This window comes from Lactuca virosa, chromosome 7 (assembly GCF_052849685.1).
Source record: "Lactuca virosa cultivar CGN04683 chromosome 7, Lactuca_virosa_CGN04683_v6, whole genome shotgun sequence".
In the NCBI taxonomy this organism is placed as follows: domain Eukaryota; kingdom Viridiplantae; phylum Streptophyta; class Magnoliopsida; order Asterales; family Asteraceae; genus Lactuca; species Lactuca virosa.
This window is the reverse complement of record NC_136432.1, coordinates 185,577,882-185,604,704: the sequence shown is the minus strand read 5'-3', so window position 1 is coordinate 185,604,704 and position 26,823 is coordinate 185,577,882. Positions and strand designations below refer to the sequence as shown.

At 37.8% G+C, this 26,823-nt stretch overlaps 1 non-coding gene across 1 annotated transcript; it reads right to left on the bottom strand.

Annotated features, from left to right (window-relative positions):
- Positions 1–12,931: 12,931 nt before the first annotated feature.
- Positions 12,932–13,038, bottom strand: LOC145128096 (small nucleolar RNA R71). The gene has a single exon (XR_013716697.1). It is a non-coding gene; the product is annotated as a small nucleolar RNA R71 (small nucleolar RNA).
- Between the last annotated feature and the right edge of the window lie 13,785 nt (positions 13,039–26,823).

Genomic DNA, 26,823 nt, shown 5'->3' with positions numbered 1-26,823 from the left:
TAATCACAAAACCCTAACATCTGCAGGTGAACTAATCCCTCGCGACAAGGTCACATCTACTTCATCTGAATTCTGATGTCTCGAGATGGTCTGAATCCCTGACAGACCACTCTTACTGAATCATTATTGATGAACCCCGCGGGGGGTGACTAAGCATTACTCAGCAATCTGTTACGCTTATCATACATGAGGTCCTCAAATACCATTACTGCTGGAGACCTAAAACTGTCTGAAACACTGATCTGCCTGGAAACACTGAACTGCCTGAAACACTGAACTACCCGAACACTGAACTGTCCGAAACCGTATGTTGCCACATAGCTGCGTCCCAACATCTACCGAGACCTACCTGGTCTCAATTTTCGCCAATCATCTGAATTACCGGGTTCCAACCCGACTGCGGAGCCAAAGGACTCCCTACTTAGTCGCCTCACACGACTTCTAAACAAAATCCTTCTCTGGAACTATTTGCTACTAATTACCTTGTCACTATGGCTCTAACGGCCTTTTGGTCTAACTAATTGGTTCCATGCGCCGAATCCTGACGTCATCAAACCCAAGGCTAAAAGTGATTGCTACATGACCATTGGTAGCCTTATGTCATAAATGACCTTAAGCAGTCCACTGCTTCCTTGCTCTTATAGTTGTGTTGGCGCTTCCACAGTCTTACCATTGGCTTAACCAGGTCTAATTCGTCTGGGAAATTCCGAAATCCAATCCGTGGATTTCCATATCCTCACTGCTACACCCGAACTGGTGGGTACTACTGTTCTTTCCGCGTCCTAACAACGCACTCATGCTATCTACCAACCCAGTGAATGTTACGGCTACACCCGCAGACTTACAACGCTCTATCACTACCTGACTACTAGTGAATGTTACGGCTACTCCAGCAGACTTATAACACTCTAATACTATCTGGCTGCTAGTGAATGCTACGGCTACACCCGCAGGCTTACAACACTCTAATACTATCTGGCTGCTAGTGAATGCTACGGCTACACCCGCAGGCTTACAACACTCTAATACTATCTGGCTGCTAGTGAATGCTACGGCTACACCCGCAGACTTACAAAACTCTAATACTATCTGGCTGCTAGTGAATTCTACGGCTACACCCGCAGACTTACAACACTCTAATAATGGATCGAACATGCGCTTGACCCGCACTCATCTGAACTCATGTCCTGACTGGAATCCCCAACCTGATTCCCTAAGGCTTGCTAGCAAACATTACGGGAACGCGGTCTCTTTATTGGCAAGTTTTTTTTTTATTTTGAACTTCCATCTCACACTATCCTCAAATCATACAACCGATTGGGCTTTCTTCCTTCCTGACAAGGATGCAAAACTTATCCCATCTTCATAACCGCTCTTGCTTCGGAATCCTTGGGTGATTCTCCCCCACTTTGATTCAGCTAATGCCCTACAACACTCAAAACTGGAAAAATTCTCAATTCTTCCTACCCTCCCAAGACCAATCTGCTAGAACTCACGCTTATCCTTGCTAGGGTTTCAACACCAGCTAATCCAAAAGATCACACAACTTCTAAAAGAAAATCCGAATAAATATCCGGTAATAACCCGCTAGACCCAGGAAACTCCGAATCTCAATTGGAGACCTCGGAATCTCCTACTGCATCATGGCCTCTATCTTGGCCGGTACGACTAGAATACCCTTCTGATTGACAAGGTGCCCAAAAAAAATTGCACCTCGCGCAACCAGAACTCACATTTGGAGTACCCTGCAAAAAAAAATCTCTCCCTCCTCAAAGTCTCTAGCACCTCCCTCAGGTGCTTCTCGTCCTGCTCCTCAGTCTTGGAATAAACCAAGATGACGTTGTACTCTCCCAATCCCACAATTTGGGATACGATCTTCCGCTATCCGCTAATAATTCTCGGTATGCAATTGACATGTGACATCTCTTGGAAGTATATTTCAAACACAGATAGAGGATCACTCAGAGTCACACTTACTCAAACCCTTGGAATAAAAGGCTCCCTTGTGCAGTTTCCCGCAAGTGCTGTACTGAATCTAACCCTGTTGGTCTCTCAAAAGCTGATCCAAATTCTAGGGTCTCCTCCCGAGACCCCTCATTAGAAGCAACTGATCTAATTCCCTCTTACCAATGTGCTCCAAGTCCATATCTCGTTCTCAAGCTCAAGAAGTCATATCATTCAGGGTCTTGCACCCCGATATACTCATGACCTCCCTGCTATCATTCTACAGTATGTTTTGATAACTTACCTTCTTCATTTCCTCATCTGCTGCATACTGCGGTACCATATAAGCTCTTTCTCGAGACTTGGTAGTGATCTCTGCCACAGTCTCAGTCGTCTGGTGGAGATCTAACAACTCTTGCGCCAACTGCTGCGCCTCAATCGCCTAGGCACACTCTGCCCAGAATCTAGTCTAAAAGTCATCCAATGACATAGCATCAACTGCTTCATCACTCCACTCAATACCAACCTCTTCCTATCAATCTCGTGCTCTGTCCCTCAGGAGACAGGAAGCAAGTCGGATCTTGTCTCCTTTCGAGACGTCTGGTATGAAAAATGTTGGCGACATGTGCCACTCATCTGCTGCTAACAATGGGGTCCCTAACCCCCATGACAATCTGAAGCTTCACAAACTCTGAATTCCCGAAACATCAACGTACGGGTCCCTATCATGTCTGCAACCTCAGTGCAGAAAGCGCTTGGCCTCTCATCACAAATCTCTATAATACCCTCCTTGATCATACTGAGGATCACATGAGTCTGGTCAATGATACTGCGCACAATCTCATATGGAATGAACTCCCTCATCTGATCATCGAGCTGCCCGACTACAGAGTCAGAGCCTGATCCCTCGTCGACACCAGAACTACCATCTGGTCTACCACCTAGCATCACTATACTTGGCAATATACCATCACTAACATCACAATACTCATCCAAAATCGAGGGATTTCACACACTACAAGTTCCCTGGTTTCCTCTCAGCCTTCCTTGATTCGAGTACGGATCCTCTGCTTTCAGTAGTACGGGCCCATACTACCTTCCACATCTATCCGTACTTTCCTCAAGAACTGCCTTGACTCCACCAAGTCCCTTCTACTACCACTAATGTTCTCATGCTAATCTCATCCTAGGCTTGCCCTAGGGAAATCTCTGACTCCACCCAAACCAGTCCTCAGCTGCTGAAGGCCTCCTTGTAATGTCAATTAGCCATCACCTGAATACCATCACATGTGACGAGGCTCATATAATCCTTCGAGTAAAAGACTCGTCCCTACAACGGTTAGACTCAAACAAGAGCTGCGCAATAGGGCCAAATCCAGCACTCTGAGATTATTTAACCCTGATCACATGTGACGTGACGTATTCACCTAATGGCTAACTCCCATCACTCAGAGTCCCACAAAGCACAAAGCAAGCAGCATTCAGACATAGGAACTACTCAAGCAATTCTATCCTCATAACAAGAAACTGTACTAGCATACAATGCTAAGCTCATATTATCAGGCATAACCTAAACAGGTTATCCTACTACTGTCTACTCAATACTAGCATGCAATACTCATAAAGCTGAAACACATATAGGAGGCACATAAGGCATCCTCCTAGATCCTTAGTCCTATTCTAGCATGCTGTTCTACTGAAACTGAAACTGATAATCATAACATAAACTTGTATGGGTAATTTGGGAGTACTTACTTAAGCTCGGCTGATCGCATGCACCACACCCTTTTTCTCTTTTTCAAAAACTCTTTTCTTTTTATATTTTATTTTTCAAAAATTCTTTCGAAAACATTTTTCTTTTGAAAATCTTTTTACCATTTCCTTAGTTTAAGTCCAGTCACACCCGAGAGTGTGCCTGAATCCCTCAAACCAAGGCTCTGATACCAACTTGAAACATCCCAAAAATACAACCCAAAAATTTTTGTTTGAAAACATTACTAAACCATAATATCAAATATCAAAAGATAAAAACCATGAATTGTGTATCTCAAATGTCATAATAAATTATCAAATCAAAACTAGTATCAAGATCATATCAAAATATCAGAGTCAATCTCCCAGGCTAAACTATAACTGTGGTGTGTGCCATCCCATCATTCCGATCTCTTCCCCTTGCTAGCGGAAGTACCTGAAACCAAAACTGAAACTGTAAGCACAAAGCTTAGTGAGCTCCCCCAAACCACCACATACCATACTATAACATATAAAGCAACTACTGGGCCTTGCCCACTGCATCGGACCGAAGTCCGGAAACTGCATCGGACCGAAGTCCGGAACTAACCAGGGCCTTGCCCTCTGCATCGGACCGAAGTCCGGAAACTGCATCGGACCGAAGTCCGGGACTAACTGAACATAGCATAGCATAATCATAACTACTAGCATAAACACATATACTGCATACTACATCAGACCGAAGTCCAGAACACATAACACAAATACATGCTTGAGTCACGAAGACATCAAGCACACTGAACTACTCGAAATCCGGAATTACTGCTAACTAAACGGGCCGACATTGTGGTTGTAGACCCGTTCCTACTGGAAGGAAATCTCACCTCTTAACGCTGGCTGCTGAGATGCTAAATCTGAAACTGTTTGACTGCTGCTCCGGAACTCCCCGGCTACAAATCTCATAAACACTAAATCAAATAATGATAACTAATCTCAGGGTAAAATGACTATTCTACCCCTGGTCAAAGTCAACATCCTGGTCAAAGTCAACTTCCTGGTCAAAGTCAACTTTCAGTTGACCGGACTCGCCGAGTTGGGCCGCCAACTCGCCGAGTCCCTATCATCATCTCTAGTCCTCTACTCGCTTCTACTCGTCGAGTTTGGCAAAGACTCGACGAGTTCTTCTTCGATACTAACATCGAGTCTAACTTCATCCGACTCGCCGAGTTGTATGAACAACTCGTCGAGTTCTCCTTCATCATATGAACACGTCATGTCTGTGACTCGCCGAGTTGTATGAACAACTCGTCGAGTCTGTTATTGAGGCAAGAAGATTGCCTTGGACTCGCCGAGTCACGGCGTGGACTCGCCGAGTCTCCTGCATGCCATTACTATACAGTCGATTCTAGTTGATTTCAGTGCATCCAATTCATAGATCTGGGCTTCTAGGGCTGGTTTTACACGTAAAGTTTCCAACTTTACGTGCATGCACAAGAGAATGGGGCTTAAACACCAAAATCATCCAACAATAAGCACTTAGGGTTTGGAACAAGGCTATATCTGCATAAAGGTAGCTACATTGAGCTCCTAGAGCTCAATAACATCCAGATCTATGGTTTCCATCCTAAGGAGAGCTCAAATCTCGAGTTTGAATCATATAAAGCCCCAAAAGAGACATAAACAAGCATAAAAGAGGGTTTAATGGAAGAATAAGCAAGGTAATAACTTTATTACCAGAATATGAAGCAGATGGAAGCTAGCTCTTGGATCTCCTTTCTTTTCTATTGATCTTCTTTCCTTCCTTCTCTTCTACAACTCTCAAGCTATCACAAAACACTCAAGCTCAACAATGGGGACTAGGGTTTTACAGAGAAATGCTCTAAAGGTGCTGGAGGCTGGGGTGGGAGGCTATAATGACGTTTAAATAGGGTACAATCCCTGAGATTTAGGGTTTCATCCAGACTGGCAGACTCGCCGAGTTCGGGAAAAGGATTCGTCGAGTCGCCCACTAAAAACGCGTGCAAATCCCGTCTCTACTCATCGAGTCGGGCTACCGACTCGTCGAGTTCCTCATAAGGAGGGAAAAATACTATATTTAAATTTCATACCAGAATTGGGGCGTACAGCGGGACGTACTCCTCTATACGCTAAGTGTACATGCTGCATGGCTTGTACGCCCAGCGTACTACCCTGTTAAGCCGTAATCTCCAAAAAGGCTTAATCCGACTTTCAGTTGACCGGACTCGCCGAGTTGGGCCGCCAACTCGCCGAGTCCCTATCATCATTTCTAGTCCTCTACTCGCTTCTACTCGTCGAGTTTGGCAAAGACTCGACGAGTTCTTCTTCGATACTAACATCGAGTCTAACTTCATCCGACTCGCCGAGTTGTATGAACAACTCGTCGAGTTCTCCTTCATCATATGAACACGTCATGTCTGTGACTCGCCGAGTTGTATGAACAACTCGTCGAGTCTGTTATTGAGGCAAGAAGATTGCCTTGGACTCGCCGAGTCACGGCGTGGACTCGCCGAGTCTCCTGCATGCCATTACTATACAGTCGATTCTAGTTGATTTCAGTGCATCCAATTCATAGATCTGGGCTTCTAGGGCTGGTTTTACACGTAAAGTTTCCAACTTTACGTGCATGCACAAGAGAATGGGGCTTAAACACCAAAATCATCCAACAATAAGCACTTAGGGTTTGGAACAAGGCTATATCTGCATAAAGGTAGCTACATTGAGCTCCTAGAGCTCAATAACATCCAGATCTATGGTTTCCATCCTAAGGAGAGCTCAAATCTCGAGTTTGAATCATATAAAGCCCCAAAAGAGACATAAACAAGCATAAAAGAGGGTTTAATGGAAGAATAAGCAAGGTAATAACTTTATTACCAGAATATGAAGCAGATGGAAGCTAGCTCTTGGATCTCCTTTCTTTTCTATTGATCTTCTTTCCTTCCTTCTCTTCTACAACTCTCAAGCTATCACAAAACACTCAAGCTCAACAATAGGGACTAGGGTTTTACAGAGAAATGCTCTAAAGGTGCTGGAGGCTGGGGTGGGAGGCTATAATGACGTTTAAATAGGGTACAATCCCTGAGATTTAGGGTTTCATCCAGACTGGCGGACTCGCCGAGTTCGGGAAAAGGACTCGTCGAGTCGCCCACTAAAAACGTGTGCAAATCCCGTCTCTACTCATCGAGTCGGGCTACTGACTCGTCGAGTTCCTGAAAAATACTATATTTAAATTTCATACCAGAATTGGGGCGTACAGCGGGACGTACTCCTCTATATGCTAAGTGTACATGCTGCATGGCTTGTACGCCCAGCGTACTACCCTGTTAAGCCGTAATCTCCAAAAAGGCTTAATCCCTTAAGACCTTAAGCTCCAAACACAGATCTGAGTTCAATAAAGTGTCTTAACCCATAAAGTCGATTACTTGGTGGCTTGCAAACCCCCAAATGGACCCAAACTTGAAATATGAACCTACTTCCATAGAAATGACTAATACTCATGAATGGCCACATCAAGACCTTCAAGATGGTAAATTTTCTGTCTTTGGGACTCAAATAGCACTAAGGGTGGCAACTCTAAGCCTAGAAACTGATTTGGAAACATAAAGTTCCATTCTTGGGACCAAAGAGGTCCAAAACCCCATTACAAGAGATCTAAGCATTCATGAGGCAAGTTTTGAGTTTTTTTACCTCAAATAAGTGCTAAATGATGATGATGATGTCTCAGATCCCTAAGTTCAAGCTACACAAGTTCTTCTTCACCAACTTCCTCTTTCTCCTTCCAAGCTCCAAGCCACTAAAATGGGCTTCACAAGATCAAAATCACACAAAGATGAGGAAGGTTAGGTTTCTAGGGTTTCTGAGTTAAGGAGGCTGATAAGGAGGTTGGGGTTTGGGACATAATGATGTATATATATGGCCTAAACCCTAAAAATTAAGGTTTTGAGGCCCCGCATCCAATGCTGCCACTACGACCCGCATACGCCAAGCTTACGCCCAACGTACATCTTCAGTCAGGCCAAACATATAACGACCCACTCAATAAAGGCCCAACTCAATAATCCAACATTAATCTCATAGTCCAACAATTAATTACAAAAATTAAATAATTAGCATGACCTCAAGTCACGGGTGTTATATTAATCTTTATTCATTCAACCCTTCGTTTGGATACATCATTTATCTTTTTACTACTTTATCTATACATGATATAATAAGAAAAGAAACATGCCCTTGGTTATATAAAGTCATAAACAGGGTTTAATACTTTAATTATGATTATATAAAATCTTAATGATCTTGTTTGAGTTGTAAAGTACAGACATAATCTGTTGCAGAAAAGATTGCACCTATGGCTGGAAGGAAAAAAGTTGGAAATATTTGAAAAAAAGGAGTAAATAATACCAAGAAAATAGAAAAAAGGTAGGTTGTACCTGATCCTACATCGGCTTGGAAGGAGAACGAAACATTTCCCTAAAAGGGGTGTGGATACCTTCCTTGTTCCAACGCGTTTTAAAGCCATGAGGGTAGCAGATCCCATAAGAACTATGCAGTTAAGTGTGCCCGGGCGAGAGCAATTCAGGGATGGGTGACCCCCAGGGAAGTTTTCACGCCGGGAGCTCAAAGCGGACAATATTGTGATACGTGTCATAGGGGGATGTTACACTATATCGAAAATATAATAGTTGAGTTTCAATCAAAAAATAAAAAATATAAGACAATATTTAAAGTAAGTTGTTATTAATATAATAGAAAAAAAACAAAAAAGAAAAATATAAGAAGCTAGATCTAGTAAGTTATAATATAATAACTTAATTATTTAAATTACAATGCTATAATAAAAAAGTAGGTTGTTTTAGTTTAATTCTCTTCCTTTTTAATCATCAAGAGCCTAGAAATAACTGTCCGACATTTATTTATAAATTAATTTCTGGTTGTGCCGGTTTTGGGACTGCTTTTTGAATATTGTATCTCAGTTAGGATGTGAATACGTATTACATGATTGATTATTTGAAAAATATCGGTTGTTATTTTCTCTTGTTCCTTAAGTACATATTTTTATATATACTTGGGAGATAAGGGGAAATGTTGTCAAATTTTTCTTAAAAAATCAATCATGTAATACACATTCACATATGAGGCAAGGTATTCAAAAAGTTGTTTTAGAAGCCTACACATGTGAATACTTTGTCCATTGCTCGTTTTTTTCCTCTTTCGACACTTCTTTTTGAATCATCGGTTTTACCCTACCTTTACAAATATTCCATCTAATTTTTACTTACTCTATCCTCATGAATATTCCATCTTATTTTTGGTTCTCATAGAGTAGACACTAAAACCGAACTTATTATTCAGTTGCACATGTCTATTGATAAAACCTGGACTACTATTGGAAATCGTAACTCTATCGCGTTCCAACAAGGAGTTGAATCTTTTCCCGAGAGGTCAAAAGCACACGTCAACGACAAAGATAAAATCAGATGCCCGTGTAGAAAATGTGATACCAATAAATTTATATATTAATAAATTTATACTACTAAATGTTATGGGTAGAATTTTTATCTTACCATTTTAACATCCTGAACTTGTAATAATATCCTAGGTAGCCCAAGTTCTTGGATTTAGCCAATATCTTGAGATTGTTATCGTGTTTCTTGTAAAATCTTATGCATGTATCTCAAATTGACTAGAAAGGGATAGACCATGTATAAAATACGTGTTCAAAGCCTTATGAAAGTTGAAGTCCTTCGAGAAATCCAGGTCAAGCATGGATCAAGGAAGATCCCTAGAATATAGGAATGTTTGTAAATATGAATATGTATAAAAGCCTAGTTGATCCTTCACTCACGAGCACATTATCTCTTCTACTCTCACCTTCTTTCTCTTGACATTTAAGCTCTTTCATACTTACAACACAATCAACTAGCAATTGTAATCACATTTTTATTTATTAAAGTTCTAAGGTAGGTGATTTCATCACTTTCCAATTTTTTTTTTATGTATTTTATGTAGAAATTGCATATACCAATGCCTTGAATGTTTAATTTTCTGATGAGTAAGAGAAAGAGAATGAACAGAAAGAAAAAGCATGATGATGCATGTGGTGTTCGAATGAAGAGGATAATGACTCGTGGCAATAATGGTGTGGGATATTGGTCAAATCTTAACCATGATGTGCTTTTTTGGTTATGATTCGACTCAGAGTAGTTGATTTTCTTACATTCAGTAGAGTTTGCAAGTCATGGAGGTCATTTGTGGTCTCTAGCAATAAGAATTTTATGGTGTCCAAACCACCCACGTCCTTATTTATCATCTCTTCTTATACTAATGAGAAAGAGTGCTACTTAGAGAACTTTGAAGGAAGAAAGTTCAAAATCATCCTTCCTTATTTTTCTCACGGGGGAGGTGTATAGTGGTAACGGGTGGTTACTTGATTTTGTTCAATGAGAACACCTACGACTGATGGCTTGTGAATCTTATTACAAGGCATGATGTCAGCTTTAGAGTCTTTTGTTGCCATGGATTTTTTAGGGCTATACTTGTCTTTTCACCTTTAATATCTGAGTGGGTGTTTGTTGTGTTGAAGATACGCTAACAAGAAGTATGGTTTTGTATAGTGGGTGGACTAAAGTCTCCACCTATTTCAGCATCTTATTTACATGCTTTCAAGTGGAAGATATATAACATAGTACGCTCTCAATCAGATGAATCGATGCTATATGACATGAAACTCTATTCAGAGCCTAAATTGGTTTTACTCAAACCCAAGAATTTTACGAAGCTAGATTTCAAATCTCCAAGGTTTGTCAAGAAATCTTTATGTGATAGATTGGGATGCAAAACATCCATTCAAGATTCACGAACTAGATTTTGGCCAAATGAAATGGGTGGCACGTGAAAAGACAGGATAAACATATGCAATCTTTTGTAATGTCTTCATGGATGGTAATTGATATTGCCATATTTATACATATTTTTAGGCAATATCTTAATTAAATTTAAGTAATATTTTGGTTATTTGCAAAGATATTTGGTACTTATTGAATTAAATTGTATTTTGTAGCCAAATGGAACACTCTTGAAGAATATGGACCAGAATTTACAAGGATTGGAATTTTGGAGGACTGAAGATTAAAAGAAGGAAATTTCAGCGAAAAAACCCAACTCACGACGTGGCAATCAACCTCACGACATGAAGAGGGTATTCTAGAAGATAACTACGCGGGAAGTCAGAATCCTTGCCCGATACGTATTTTAATCAAAGTCACGACGTGAAACCCTAGTTCACGTCGTGAGCCATGTATTTTCCAAATCTATAAATACTCTTTCACACTTAAGATTTAGAGGGTTTTTTGGGGAGAGTTTTTGGAGGCGATGTATTATGAGATATCCGATTTTGGAGGCTAGAGAAGTGTACAAAACATTCCTTTGAAGGAGTATTTGCTTGAAGATTAAGAGATTGAAGAACACATCATCACATCGGTTTGATTTACTTTAATCATGTTGATCTACGTTGAACTTATGTTTTCGTTTTCAGCCATGAGTAGCTGAACTTAGTTGCTTTCGTTTAGCTAGATGATACTTTGACTCTATGGTTTAGTTTATTAATTTATGGATTTTAATAGTTGGTTTTGTGCTTGTGTTTGATTATCATTACCTAGCATGTTAATGTTTGTGACTTTGATTGCTTGAATTCAAGTTTTGTGTAGCTTAGTGATCATTAAATTACATGAACTTGTTACCTAGTAGTCTAGTGACTATTAAATTGCAAGAGCTAGGATCGACCAAATCTTAGATAAGTAATAAAAGTAACAAATTTAGCGGTGCTGGAGAACATAAATTGTGACCATAATTGTGTTTGCTTAGATAAATCTTACATAGCCTATCTATAACAGATAACTAATTTAGTGTTTTGCTTGTGTATAACCATACAAGGTAGTTCGTGAACTGGTAAAAATATTAGTAAATTTGGACTTGAATTGCTAATGACATAATAATTGATAACCAACTTTAATAATCCATAACTAGTAACTAACCATAGGCGAGAAGTGGATTCGAACTAAAAGAAAGTGTTTTTAGAATATTGATTTAAATCGTTAGTTAAGTCTTTAAGTTTGTCTGAACTTGAAAAATCAGCTAAAAACCATTTTTAACTTTTGCTTGTTTTTTGATTAATCTATTAGTAATTAGGTTAGTAAATTAAATTCGTTCCCCGCGTTCGATACCCAACTGTAAGTGCTATATTATTTGCGAGAAGGTACACTGCCTTAAGTCGTAATAGTTAGTCAGATAGTTGGTTAAAACTAGTGTAGGAAATTACAAAATCAAGTTTTTGGCGCCGTTGTTGGGGAACGGCTATTTTAGTTTTTAATTTAATTGCTGTAGGTTAATCGATCCTTTTTGTGGGGTCAAACCTGCAAAAAGTTAATTTTTAGCATTAGATTTTTTTTTTCTGAATTACTGAACTCACGATGTGAGGATTCAATCCTCACGATGTGAACTCAACTATTTCACATTTTTTTTCGGTTTTTGCTTACTTTTTAGTTTATCTGCTTCACCATGAGGTGACATCATTACCACGTCGTGGTAATCGTTCAATAGGAATTTTTAAATAGTTTTAGTACGTTTTTACGTTTTTATTTTTGTTTTTGTTTCTATAGTATATGACCAGAGGATCAAACATACCATTGACGCCACCATTTGAAGATCCAGAGTCAGCCTTTCATAAGAAGAAGCCGAAAAACAAAAGCACCTTCGAAAGCTTTAAGAAGACTCCTACTAAAAGGAATCCGGTTACGAGCCCGAATCAGGAAACCGACAAAGAAGAGAGCGAACCCGAAAGCGAGCCAAGAACCATCAAGGCAGACATTTCCAAAATTTGAATGGAGACGTATAAGAAAAGAATTCGAGAGGACACCGGTCCAGGCTTAGTTCAACCCGCACTACCCACTACTACAACTTTCGAGCTTAAGGGATACATCCTCTCCACACTTAAGGATGTTCCATTCTCCAGGAAAGATCATGAGGATGCTTACAAACACCTAGATGAGGTCAATGACATCGCCATTTACTTTAATATCCCGAATGTCCACGTGAGACTATGTTATTGAGAATGCTTCCGATCACCTTTAATGGGGTGGCGAAGGATTGGTTAAAGGCACTTCCAACTGGTGCAATCACCATGTGGGCGCAAATGCGTGAACAATTCTTAGAACAATTTTTCCCACCATCAAAGGTGTCTAAAATAAAGAAGGCAATAGCTAATTTTAAGCAACAACCGAGCGAGTCACTTTATGAAGCATGGGAGCGCTACAAAGGATTACTTCGAAATTGTCCCCAAAATAATCTTAATGTGAAACAAGAAGTATAGATCTTCTACAATGGGGTAAATGTGATGACAAGGCAACTCCTTGATCTCAATGACCTTTGACGAAGAAAAATCCCGCTGAAATTAAGGAGTTAATCGAAGAGTTTTCAAATCTTTTACGTGAGTATCACAATCCTCGAAATGATGGAGCAAAAGGAATCAGGAGTGGCACTTCGGAAGATATGGCGGCTGTTCTAGTAATGTTGAATAATATGGATAGAAGGATGACTAAAATGGACCAATCCATACATGAAATATGTGTGGGTTGTGAGAATTGTAATGGTCCACATTTGACGAAAGATTGTTAATTAGACGAAAACGGGAATAAGAAAGCTCAAGTTTTCTACTCAAGTGGAGATCGCTACGATGAAGATTGGAGAAAGCCCAAAAAGGAATGGTTGCCTTATGATGAGTACAAGAAGGATAAGGAGGAGAAGTACAAGCAAAAGGCAAGAGGGTTTTATCAAAAAGAAGAACCGACACCCGAAAAGAAAACGGATTTTAAAACAATGCTTGCCCGCTTTGCAGTCGCACCAGAAAAGAGGCATGATGAAACCGATGCAGCAATGAGAAATCAACAAGCTCTGATCAGAGATCAGCAAGCTTTACTTAGAAATCATCAAGCATCAATCAAAAATATTGAAGCTAAACTCGGGCAATTAACTACATTCGTTAACGAGCGGTTACCTCCACCAATTCTCGATAATAAACCACAGCCGCATGTCATGGTCATCACTACTGAAGAAGACACCATATTTAAGTTCTTAGAGGCCTTGGAAGAAGAGACAAAGCATCCCGAATCACCGCCAAAGCGAATGAAAGTCGAAGAAAATAATGTTGCTGAATTACCGACCTCACGACGTGAGGATTCAATCCTCACGGCGTGGGATCAGTCTGGGTAGAAATTTTTTCTGATGTTAAAGCTTATCAAACTCCTTTACCGTTTTCCTCTCAAGCCAAAGTTCACCCGTTGGTGCAAGAGCTTATCAAATTTATGAAGCAAGTAAAGGGTATTCCTATCAATACTCCTTTTATTGAATCATTGGCAAAAGTTCCTGAATACGCAAAGTTTTGCAAGTACTACTTAACACTCGCCAACAACTGGAAAAGACGTCCAAGGTAGTACTTAGTGAGAAAAGTTTCGTGGTTATCATGGGAGAAATACCAAAGAAGATGGGAGATCATCGATGCCTTACACTTCCATGTGAATTCGGAAACAACATGAAGACATATGCTTTAGCCGATTCTGGAGCGAGTATAAATCTAATGCCATATTCATTTTATCAAAAGCTCAACCTTCCATAATTGAAGGTTACTAGAATGACAATTCATATGGCCAATCATTCAGTGACTCATCCTCGAGGCATAGTTGAGGACATATTGGTAAAAATTGTGAAATTTGTTTTTCCAATAGATTTTGTAGTGTTAGATATGAAAGAGGATAAAGATGTCCGAAATATCCTTGGACGCCCTTTGCTTAATACCGCACGAGCCTTGGTGGATATTCGCGAGTCAAAGCTTACTTTACGAGTGGGACATGATGAAATGACTTTTGGAGTGGAAGACGGATTTAAGAAAGATTGTGCTCAAAATAAACTATTTTTCATGGATGAAGAAAACGAGCTTGAGGAGTTGGTGAAATTAATGGAAGAAGAAATTCATATGATAGAACAAGTCAAGCGTACTAAGCCTAGAGCTTCAATTCAAAGTTCTTTTAGGTCTTTGCTTTTAAAACTCCAAAGTATGTAGTTAGTGAGGAAGGTGAAGAAAGTTTGGTCTTCAGTCTGAAAGGTTTTTCTTAAATAAAGTCTTAATCCATAAGGACCAAGGTTAAAATCATCAGATTTGATTCCTAATAGCTTCATAATGGATAAAGTTTCCAACTTTATTTATTAGGATGGTCCAAGCCACCAAGATCTAGGCTCTACGTCTCAAAGGAACCCAAAAATGTATCTTTCTACACCTAATCCAGAAAGTCCAAGTCTCCCACTTTCAGATCTAAATCAACAAGGTGTCTAGAGGGATAATGTAAGGGTCAGATATATTGTAATTAGTCGAAGTGTCTTTTGTACTCTTCGTATGTTCTGTAATCTATTTTACTAAGGTGCTTTTATACGAAGCTTTAGAGTCTATGCCTTAGTATATTTTTTGTACGCTTTCTGTTTCCTATATATAGGGATATTTACTAGAGTTAGATAAGAGTTTTTACAGACCTGTCTTTGTACTCTGTAAACATTGGAAATCGTAATAAAGCTGAAACAAGATCATATTTACATCCGTTGTTCAATCTCATATTCTTAATTCAAGTTTAACTTTGATTCATTTTATACTCGATTCATTGGTTCATCAATTGGTATCAGAGCAGGAATCACATCTGTGATCTGATTTTCACCTATTCAAAAAGATTTTGAATCAACTTTTTGGTTCAAAAGTTTCCGCACTTTTTGATAGTGAAAAATTTGTCTAGATTTTAGTTTGTGATTCGATTCTGCATTTGAATTGTTGAATCGAGTGTTCTTCTTGTTATTCCGATTTGATTCAACTAGTTTGTTCTCAAATTTTCAAAGTTTCTTCAAAATTTCTCAAAGTCATCTTCCGTACAACAATGGCGAGCTTCAATCTCAATTTTATGACCTCGTTTTCTCATCTGTTAGGATCATCGACCAAAATTCCAATGCTAATCCCTAAATACTATGATCAATGGGCTGATCGTATGCAGGATTATCTGAATGGTCTTGATGAAGATTTATGGTCATGTATCTCTGGAAATATCAATCCTCCGGCGAATGTTCAAGTAATTGGATCATCTTCTGCAAGTTCTGGTGTTGAAAATCAAACTGATCGACTGAAGAAACTGGAGAAGAGATGTATAAGGGAATTACGAGGAGCTTTACCTCCAGTTGTGTACAATTATGTAAGGAGTTGTACAACTGCTAAAGAGATCTGAAACAATCTGAAAGAAAAGTTTCAAGGTAGTGAGAAGACGAAAATCAATTCAGTCAAACAATGCTTGGTTGAGCTGAAAGATTTCAAACAAAAAGAAGGTGAAACAATTGAAGTGTTCTATGATCGTCTGAACGAGTTAATCTATCGTTGCAATCGCTATGGAATCACCAGGACTTCAATGGAATTCAATCTCATCTTTGTGATGGGTCTTCGAAAAGAATGGAGAAGCGTGAGCATGATGGTGAAAAATCAACAAAGTTTTGATACTTCATCTCTCAATGATTTGTACAATCAGTTGAAGACACACGAAAGTGAGGTTAATGAAATGGCTGAAGAATCAAAACTGAGTTTGGGAGGTCCATTGGCACTTGTATCCAAGATATCTGAAAAAGAAGCTGAAAAAGGTGATTCAGAGGAATAAGAAGGATTCATCATGAATTCGGATGATGAGGCAATAGCATTTTACTCAAATAATCGTGTTAAGAAGTTTTTCAAAAAGCCTTTCAATTCGAAGTCTAAGCTAGCTGAGGTGAAAGGAAGTGCTTTGAGTAAAGCTGTTGTTGAGGAGAAGAAGAAGGTTGCAAAGAAAGATTCGAAGGTGTCTGATGAAAAGAGTGAAAAGAAGCTGAAAGGTGATGCTGGAGTAGATTGTCATTGTTGCAATGGAACTAATCATCTTGTAAATGATTGTATGCTTTGAAAGAAGGATGAGAAGAAGAATAAAGTAAAAGATGAGGCTTATTACGCAGAGAGGCTTGAGGAGGTTCGTGCGAAAGCCAAAAATTTGTCGCTGGTCGCAAGGGGTGAACTTGAGGAAGATGGAACCTATCAAATCTGGTCATCTGGATCAAACGATGAAGAGATGAGAAATCTGACACATGGAGAAATGTATGCGAAGATAGAGGAGGACTCAGATAAATAGGAATTCGAAGTGAAAGGTAGATGCTTCGTATCAAAGACAACAGACAAATCTCCAATGACGAAAAAGGTACGTAATATTCTCTAAAATCTTTTAATATTCCTGAACATGCTTATGACTCTGAACTAATATCTTTTGATGAGATTGTTACTTATTTTGATTCAATTGTTGTGTCTGCTAGCAATGAGGCCAACAAATTGTCCATGGAGTTATTAGATACCAAAAAGCGATTAGACGTGAAAATAAGTAAAGTTGATTGTTTAGAATTACAGATAACGAACATTATGTGTGATAGGGAAAATTTATGAAATGAAGTCAAACTGTTGCTAGCACAAAGAAACATTTACTGTAATTCTGCTAAGAGACTTTATGGCAAATTAACTGATTTACATCATTCATGTGAAATAAGTAAAGAGCAACATAGAAAATTACTACCTTTTCTAGCTTACGAAAGAGCTAAGGTAGATAATGTTTCGTATGATTGTGAGAAGATAATAGCTGAATTTGATAAAGTTCCTGATGATAGATATAAATATGGAATTGTCAAAATTGATGAATGTCTTGATACGAATGAATTAGTTAACATAGTGAATGATACTTTGACTAAATCTGAACAAATTCAAATTTTGAAAAAGACTGAGAATTCAACATCTGATTCTCAATCTAATTTTGCTAATATTGAAGATAATTCTAACAATATTAGTGAAATTAGTGATCTTGAGGATGTTGATTGTACCCAGTTGTCTATTGTTAATGTTGCGTCAACATCTAAAGGAAAAGAAAAAGTTAAGGACTTGATGGTTAAGATCGAAACTGATAAACCCTCAACTTCGAAAGTCTGTGATTCGGACTTCGTGGACATCAGAGATAGCCAAACTGATGATAGCCATGATGAAAATGAAGAGGAAATTCCGAAGAAAAAGAAATCATCAAAGGAAGAAGAAATTCCTCGAATTGTGGTTGATCAAGTGTATGGTGATACATAAAAGTTCAAAAAGGTGATGAATGAACAAGGTGCTCACTATCTTGAAACGAATACTGTGGTTTATCCAAATTTCAAATGTACAGATGATGTCATATTCCCAAATCAAGTGTTCGTAACTACTGGAAATGTTGAGAATGTCAAACCAGAATTAAAGAAGTTAGTTGAAGAAGATAATTTGAAAACAACAGATGAAGGCTTCTTCGCAAATCAAAGCACAGTAGAAAACAACCTAACAAAGAATTCGTACGGTTTTCAACGTCAAAAACCACAACGAAAATGGGTTGAAAAATCAAAAATTGAAAAAGAAATTTCAAAACCAATTGTAGAGGAAAATGAAAATGTTGTCAAACTAAACACCAAGGAATTCAAAGATCAAATTGACAAATTTTCGAAAGAAAATATCATTTCAAAAAGACAAGCAAGGAAGAAAATATTTTGGCAGACTATTGAGTCTCAAAAGATGTCAAATTAAACGACAAAATCTGTTAAGACTGTGAATTCAACAACTTTTTCAGACAAAAAGAAAAATCCCGCTCAAACAAATAAATATTTGTCTGAATCACAATCATCCAAAAATGTTTTCAAAGCTAAAAATTCATCTTTTTCAACGAATAAACAACCTTCATCTCACTCAAATCATTCAAGGTCTGAAGTGAATAAACAACCAAAGTTTTTGAAAGTTTCAAAAACTACTAATCCAAGTAAATTTTCAGATGAATCTAATCCACCACACATATTCTCTCAACGTCAACATTTTAAATCGACTGTTAATACATCTTATGCTCAATCTTTTCTAACAAGTCCAAAAGTTGATTTCATTCCTCAAAAACCAAATTTTCCTAATCACACGAAGAAACAAACTTTGAAATTTTCAAATGAAAAAGGGATAACTTCAAGAAAGAATATTGATCATTGGCTTGAAGGCAAAGGAAAAATGTATCAGTCGAGTACATTTTCAAAGGAGCAAATTCACAAAGAATATGGGAAGTATGTGAATACTTCATCAAACGGAAGTTCATCTTCTCAGGATTCACACATAGCAGTCAAAGCATGGAAACCAGTAGTGAAAGAAAAGAATGTTCAATCACAAACTCAGAATACGAAGGGAAATGTTAGTGAACATCCGAAACCATCAAAATCTTACTTTTCGGTTCCTTTAAATGATGATGTGTACTTAATTTATAGTTTCAAAACCAAAGTTTGTGATTGGGTTAAAATATCTTCATTACATTTGAAATTGAAATCTAATTTCCAAGGACCCAAAAAGTCTTGGGTACCTAAATTTTTTCACTGATTGCAGGTACTATGTGACGAGCAATACGATAACAAGTGGTATATTGATAGTGGTTGCTCTCGTCACATGACTGGAAAGAAGGAGAATTTAAGAGATTTTCGAAGCCTAAAGAATGCTGGAGTTGTGAAATTTGGTAACAATAAAAAATGCAAAGTCAAAGGATATGGGAAGATAACGAACGGACAATTCACAGTGAATCGTGTTGCTTATGGTGAGGGTCTTCAACATAACTTGATAAGTGTTTCACAACTTGTTGTGGGCACTGACAATCAAGTTCTTTTCAACGAAGAGGGAAACATCATTTCGAATGTCAACATAAAAGAAGTTTTACTCAAATCAAAAAGGAAATGTGACATGTTCACTTTGGACATCAATACGATAGTAGGCAAACCTACTGTATGTCTTCTTTCGAAAGCTTCATCAGACATAAGTTGGCTTTGGCATCGAAGACTTTCACATCTCAACTTTCGAAACATCAACAAACTTGTTGTACAAGATCTGGTAAGAGGTTTACCTGTACTTAAATTTGATAATGATTCGTTATATGCAGCTTGTGAAGTTGGCAAGCAACATAAACAAGGTCATCCAATTACGATAGATTCGAAAATTGTCGAACCACTGGAGCTCTTACATATTGATTTGTGTGGTCCATCGACAGTTTCAACAATCAACAAGAAACGATACATTTTAGTAATTGTTGATGACTTTTCAAGGTTCACATGGGTTTATTTTCTCAGGCTTAAATCCGAAGTTGCACAAATCATGATTGACTTTATAAAAAAGATGGAAGCAACGTTGAAGAAGATTGTTCTAAAAATTAAGAGTGATCATGGAACTGAATTTAAGAACAATGTTCTTGATTCATTTCTGGTGAACAAAGGAATCTTGCATAATTTTTCGTCTCCATATACACCACAACAAAATGGTGTAGTTGAACGAAGAAATAGATCTCTATGCGAAGCAGCAAGGACTATGCTGACATATGCGAATCTTCCACAATACCTTTGGTTTGAAGCAGTATCCACCGCATGTTTTACTCAAAACAGATCTTTCATCCATCGGCGTTTTAACATCACTCCATATGAAATTCTCAACAATCGAAAACCTAATGTGAAATTTTTCCATGTTTTCGGATGCAGGTGCTTTATTATGAATCACAAGGATAATCTAACGAAATTTCAAGCTAAAGCAGATGAAGGGATTTTCTTGGGATATTCGCATAATTCAGTTGCATATCGTGTGTTGAACAAAAGAACACGAAAAGTGGAAGAAACTTTTAATCTTACATTTGATGATTACTATATTAAACAAACTAAAACGCATTTTGAAAATCATCCTATTTTAAAAGAAATACAAGATGAATCTGAACCTTCACCAACGATGGATATTAATTATGATTTAATTTTTGGTATTTCAGATCATGCTGTTGATGCTGAAATTAATGTCAATGATAATCATCTCCCTGAATTAACAAAGCTTACTGATGATTCAACATCAACTTCTCAAGAGATAGGCGAAGGTATGCAACATAATCCAGTGGAGGGGGAGCACTTGGATTCAAACACTCTTGTTGAGGGGGAGCATTCTTTCGAGGGGGAGAATGAGAGATTAGATGCTGATATTGAGGGGGAGCATAAAGTTATGGGGGAGCATTTAGAGTATAATAAAAATAATGATGATTTTGATGATGTTTGTTCGATTGCAGGTTCAGAGAATGATGATTTATATGAAGAGGCACCTTTGGACTTTGATCCAGCTTATCCACCAATGGAAAAGTGAACAAGAGATCATCCGAAGGGTCAAGTAATTGGGAATCCACAAGAGGGTGTTTTAACAAGAGCTCAAATTCGTGAAAAGAATGAGGTATTGAATACTCATCAAGAATTTTACATGTTCAATGTTTTCATATCTAAAATTGAACCAAAGGTAGTTAAGGTTGCAATGGAACACTCAGACTGGGTTGTTGCGATGCAATCTGCATTGTCTGAATTTGAACGAAACAAGGTTTGGAGATTAATTCCTAAACCTGAAAATGTTTTGATTGTCGGGTTAAAATAGATTTTCAAAAACAAAACCGACAAAGATGGAAATGTCATTCGAAACAAAGCCAGACTTGTTGTTAAAGGATATTCACAACAACAAGGAATCGATTATGAAGAAACTTTTGCCCTTGTCGCAAGACTCGAGGCTGTTCGTATATTTTTGGCTTATGCAGCTCACAAAGACTTTGATGTTTATCAAATGGACGTGAAGTGTGCATTTTTAAATGGAGAGCTTGAACAAACAGTTTATGTGGAACAACCACCAGGTTTTATTAACGAAGAACATCCTGATCATGTTTATATTTTAGATAAGGCAGTTTATGGATTAAAACAAGCACCACGAGCATGGTATGCAACTCTTACTTCATTTTTGAAACAATCTAAATTTAAACAAGGATCTGTTGACCCCACATTATTTCGAAAGAAATTTGGGAATCATCTAATGCTTGTTCAAATTTATGTTGATGATATTATTTTTGGCTCAACCGACACTGCCTTGTCTAGAGAATTCGAAGATCTGATGAAAAGTAAGTTCGAAATGAGCATGATGGGAAAAATCAATAATTTTCTTGGACTGAATATTCGTCAAAGCAGAGAAGGAATTTTTATTAATCAAGAAAAATATACGAAGAATCTGCTGGAAAAGTTTGGATTAACGAATAGCTCAAAGTTATGAGTTCCTATGGTAACCGGCATAAAGTTGACACCTTCGTTAGATAAACCTGCTGTTGATCTAACTCTTTACAGAAGCATGATTGGTTCATTACTTTATCTTACAGCTAGTAGACCTGATATCATGTTTTCTGTGTGTAATTGTGCTAGATGTCAGTCAAATCCACGAGAACCACATCTCACTGCTGTGAAGAATATCTTTCGTTATCTTAAGGGAACAATTTCGTTAGGATTGTGGTATCCTTCGAAAACTGGATTTTTTGTTCAAGCTTATTCTGATGCAGACTTGGGTGGTTGTAATCTTGATAGAAAGAGCACAAGTGGTGGATGTCAATTGCTCGATGGCAAATTGGTGAGCTGGCAGTCGAAAAAGCAAACATGTGTATCAATTTCAACGGCTGAAGCAGAATATATGGCTGCTGCTGCTTGCACATCACAAATTATATGGATCCAAAGTCAATTGCGTGATTATGCAATTAATATGAAAAAGATTCCATTATATTGTGATTCTCAAAGTGCAATAAGAATTTGTCATAATCTTGTGCAACATTCGAAGACTAAACATATAGCTCTTCGTTATCATTTAATCAAGGATCACGTGGAGGATGGAAATATTGAAGTGCATTTCGTGAAAACAACTGATCAGTTAGCTGATATCTTCACGAAACCATTAGATGAAAAATCCTTTGTAAAAATTTTAGAAGGACTTGGAATGATCGATGGAAATTCTGTTCCATGCGAAAAAGGAGAATGATGGCTGACCAGGAATGATTCAGAGGCGCTGAATAAAAGACAAAGCAATGTCATTCAGCGTTCAGAGGTTACTGTTCATAGTCAACGCTTTGACCCATTCGAATTCGTAAATATGTCATTCAGCATTCAGAGGTTACTGTTCATAGTCAACGCTTCGACCCCTTCGAGTTCGTAAATTTGTCATTTTTCAGGGGTTGTTAAAATTTAGTGTATTTGCAACAAGTACATTTCGTTTTGTCATTTAATTTTCGAAAAATTAAAAATCCAAAAAGATTTTCATTTGTTTTGTCATTTAATTTTCGAAAAATCAAAAATCCAATAAGATTTTCATTTGTTTTGTCGTTTAATTTTCGAAAAATCAAAAATCCAAAAAGATTTTCATTTGTTTTGTCATTTAATTTTCGAAAAATCAAAAATCCAAAAAGATTTTTGTTTGTTTTGTCATTTAATTTTCGAAAAATCAAAAACATCAAAAAGATTTTATCTTTATTTCGTTCTTTATTTTCGAAAAATCAAAACAACAAAAATATTTTGTTTCTTATTTCTGTTCAGTACTTTGTTGCAGATATTCATGATGATTCACAGTGGATAAAGCGTGCAGTTCTAGGGTCCGGTAAATTTATCATACGAATATTTTAAATTTTTTTTAATATTTGGAACTAGTTAAGTCGTCCCTAGAAGCATGCTGCAGCATGTTGTCCAAAGCCTTCATTGACTCAATGTGTGTGTACGAAAGCCTTAATGAAATCTTTCATACGAAAATTTCTTCCCAATCAGGCTTGTATTTACATTAGTCTCCTGAGCTACCTGACTCTTCTCACAATGAGTTAAGAGTTTACTGTTTTGTCAAAATATAACAGAGGTACATTTCGTGTCTTACATCAATCTTTTTCATCTAAAAAGTTCTTACATGATCACACACGAAGACATATGTCCAAGAGGTCTCTGATCAAACCAATCGAGAGTTAGACATGTCAAAAATCTGTGTTTATGATCTGACATCATGAGACCGTGATGAAAGTGAAACCCAATTTCTAAACTTTTAAGGAATTAACGGGGAACTATGTTCTAGATTTTCACGAAACATTTGTTTCAGTACTCAAATTCGAAACTCCAAATCATATTCATTTCATATGAGTGGTCTTGATCAAACATTCGAAACCCATGATGTTTGTTACCCACTAAGATCCAGCATATGATTTCCGTGTGAGTTTCATTCGAAATCCAAAGTTACTTAATATTTTTCAAAGCAAACTTGTCACTGACTACACTGGTCAAACAAGTAATTTCTGTTACATTTTATCACCTAATGTTTAGGTTGATATGTAACGAAGTTTTTATAACTACCCATGTAGCCTTATAAAAGAAGCCCTTCGATACTCTTCTACAAGTATTCGATTGTATTTGACGGGGACATAAACAAGCTGTTGATTATCTCTCTTGATGATTAACGAAGCAATCTTTGCCCGAGGTTTTATCTGCCTTCGTGTCAAATTGATTTTTTGACATCACAGTATTCCAAATTTTTCTTTTTATTGCTTCTCGTCTAAATTCTTTGGAACACTGCACTCATGAAATCCTTGAGGTTCTGAGTAATACCAACTCAGACTGATGATTTCAAACTTCTGGCATATGACTTCACTTTTCATCCCAAAAGTGAATGAGCCTTACTTCCATCCGAAGGGTTCTGACGGTTACAATTCTCTTGGGGCAAACAATACAGACTATTTTTCAGTGACGTATGGTATTCTGTCCGGGTTTCAAGGAGAAGTGACAGTTACTTTTTGACGCATGAGTAGTGGTCCGACTTTCAAGGTGCCACGTCGGATCTCATTAAATGCACATCCCGCTTCAAATTCAAATTCCAGGGTTACATATAAAAGGGGATACAAGGATCTATTATCGGTTTACGCGTTCAAAAGAAAAATTCCCAAATTCTCTCTGATCTTCAAAGCTTTCAAACCCTAACAATGGCGACTTCTATTAATGTCGATGCTGATCCTTCTCAAACCACTGATGATGTGTCTTCATTACCGATTATGAAGATTCAAGGAACTAACTATCAAGTGGATGCCGATGTTTCTCAATACCCTGAAGAATTGAAGATGTTAGTTGTTGCTTTGAAGAGTTCTGTTCTGTCAAAGGCAATGTTTAGTTCGTTTTCCGTTCCGATGTCATGGCTTTCTCAAGCAGGATGAACAGCTACATACACCAAAGCTTTTGATGCCATTACTTTCAATTTGGTGAATGACAAAAAGGTCAGATTGTCCAAGAAACTCTTTTGCCAAATTCTTGAAATTCCAAATTCACCACCGTATGTTAATTTCTCATTTCCTCAAATTGTACATATGTTCAATGAGATGGGGTATCAACCTCAACTATCCAACATCAGTGATTTCAAGAAATCTGGTCTTCCTAGTATCTGGAATTTTTTATTTGGTATTTTTCTGAGGTGTTTAACTGGTAGAACTGTTGGTCTCGATAAAGGACGAATGGAAGTATATGCCATGGTTGCTGGGCTATATTATGATCTTCAAGTGGATTATTCTACACAATTATGGAAGGAATTTCAAAAGAGTGTAGAAAACACGAATGCTCTTCATGGTATTTCGTGTGCAAGGTACTGGAGCTTGATTCTACAATATTTCTACAAGGAGGAGATTTTGGTACCAAATGATGAAGAAAAAGCTGTTTTTCAGACATACCACTATCCGAAGGATGTCACAGATAATGCTTAGGAGTTTCCTTTTGTGGCTCGTATTCCTGATGCTATGCTAAAACGAGTTGATCCTACGAATTCAGTCTTGGTGGATTATTTGAAAAACATTGATTCTAATGTTGAAACTGGGAAATTGTTGCCAAGAGAAGAAAAGAAGTCCAAGCTTTCGAAGAAGAATGAACCTGGTTCTTCTGAATTAGAATCTACGAAATCTTCAAAGAAAAAGCCAATTACAGTTGAAGAGCAAGTGGTACACGAAGTGTCTGTTGCTGAGACTAAATCAATTGAGCCTGTTGTTGACGATACTTCGGAGAATGTGGTTATCCCTTCGAAGACTGGTGTTTTTCGAAGAATCAAAATGAAGTCTACGCATGTACGCACGTCTCCAACAATTAACGTGGTACGAAAGCCTCAGGTTACTCATCAAGGTGTCTTAATTCGTCAAATACCCGCACCTGTTTCTCCATCGTCAAAGAAACGAAGGGCTGAAGATATGGCCAAACATCTTTCACAGACGAAGAAGAAGAAGAAGACAAGAAAGCTTGTGATCTCCACTGAGTCCATAGAAGATGAAGATGAACGAATTCCTGAAACACCAAAAGCAATTCTTAACAAAGAACGTTCAAATCCTGAGCAGACAATAGTCATACAACTCGAAGTCTCGGTTTCCAAATTAGTTCCTGAGGAGGTACGAACTTCAGGCATCACTGCAAACGTATCTGATACGGATGCAAATGTCAATATGGGTGAAGGAGATTCGAAGAAAGAAGATCAAGGTAATCCTACTTCTATTGCCTTCGAAAATATTGTTTCTTTACCTCCACAAATCATTCCAATTACTTCAACCACCGATTCACCTACATTCAAAAATATTATCAATCAACCCTTTACTTCCATTTTTTCTTCTCAATCCACTCATCCACCTGTTCAAGAAACCATTCTTATGGAAACCGAAACTGACAACGAGGGTTTTGGAGGTTCGTTTGATGAATTAGAATTTGACGACGAAGAAGAAGATTTTCCAGATCATATGCTGATGACAATGAAACAATTTAAAATTTTGAATACGAAGTTGAATTCCATAATTCAATCTCAAGCTGATCTGGGGGGTGGTACATCTGTTTCAAGTTTGGAAGTTGATACGATGTTGAAAATGTTCGAAGTCAAGGTAGTGAGTAAAGTCTCTGGGATGGTTAGAGACTCGGAATCGAGAATTTTGGAGAAGATTGATCATAATGATCAAAACAATGAGCTACGAATAAATTCTCAAAATTCGAAGTTTGAAGTAGATTTGAAAGAATTGAAGAAAGCTGCAAAGGAAAGACATGTTCTTTTTATTCAGGAAGTTAAGAAAGTCAGGGAGGATGTTAACTTGCAGGTTAGTGAACTTCGTGAAGATATGCAAAAAGATATTGCTAGTGTCCAACAGGATTATG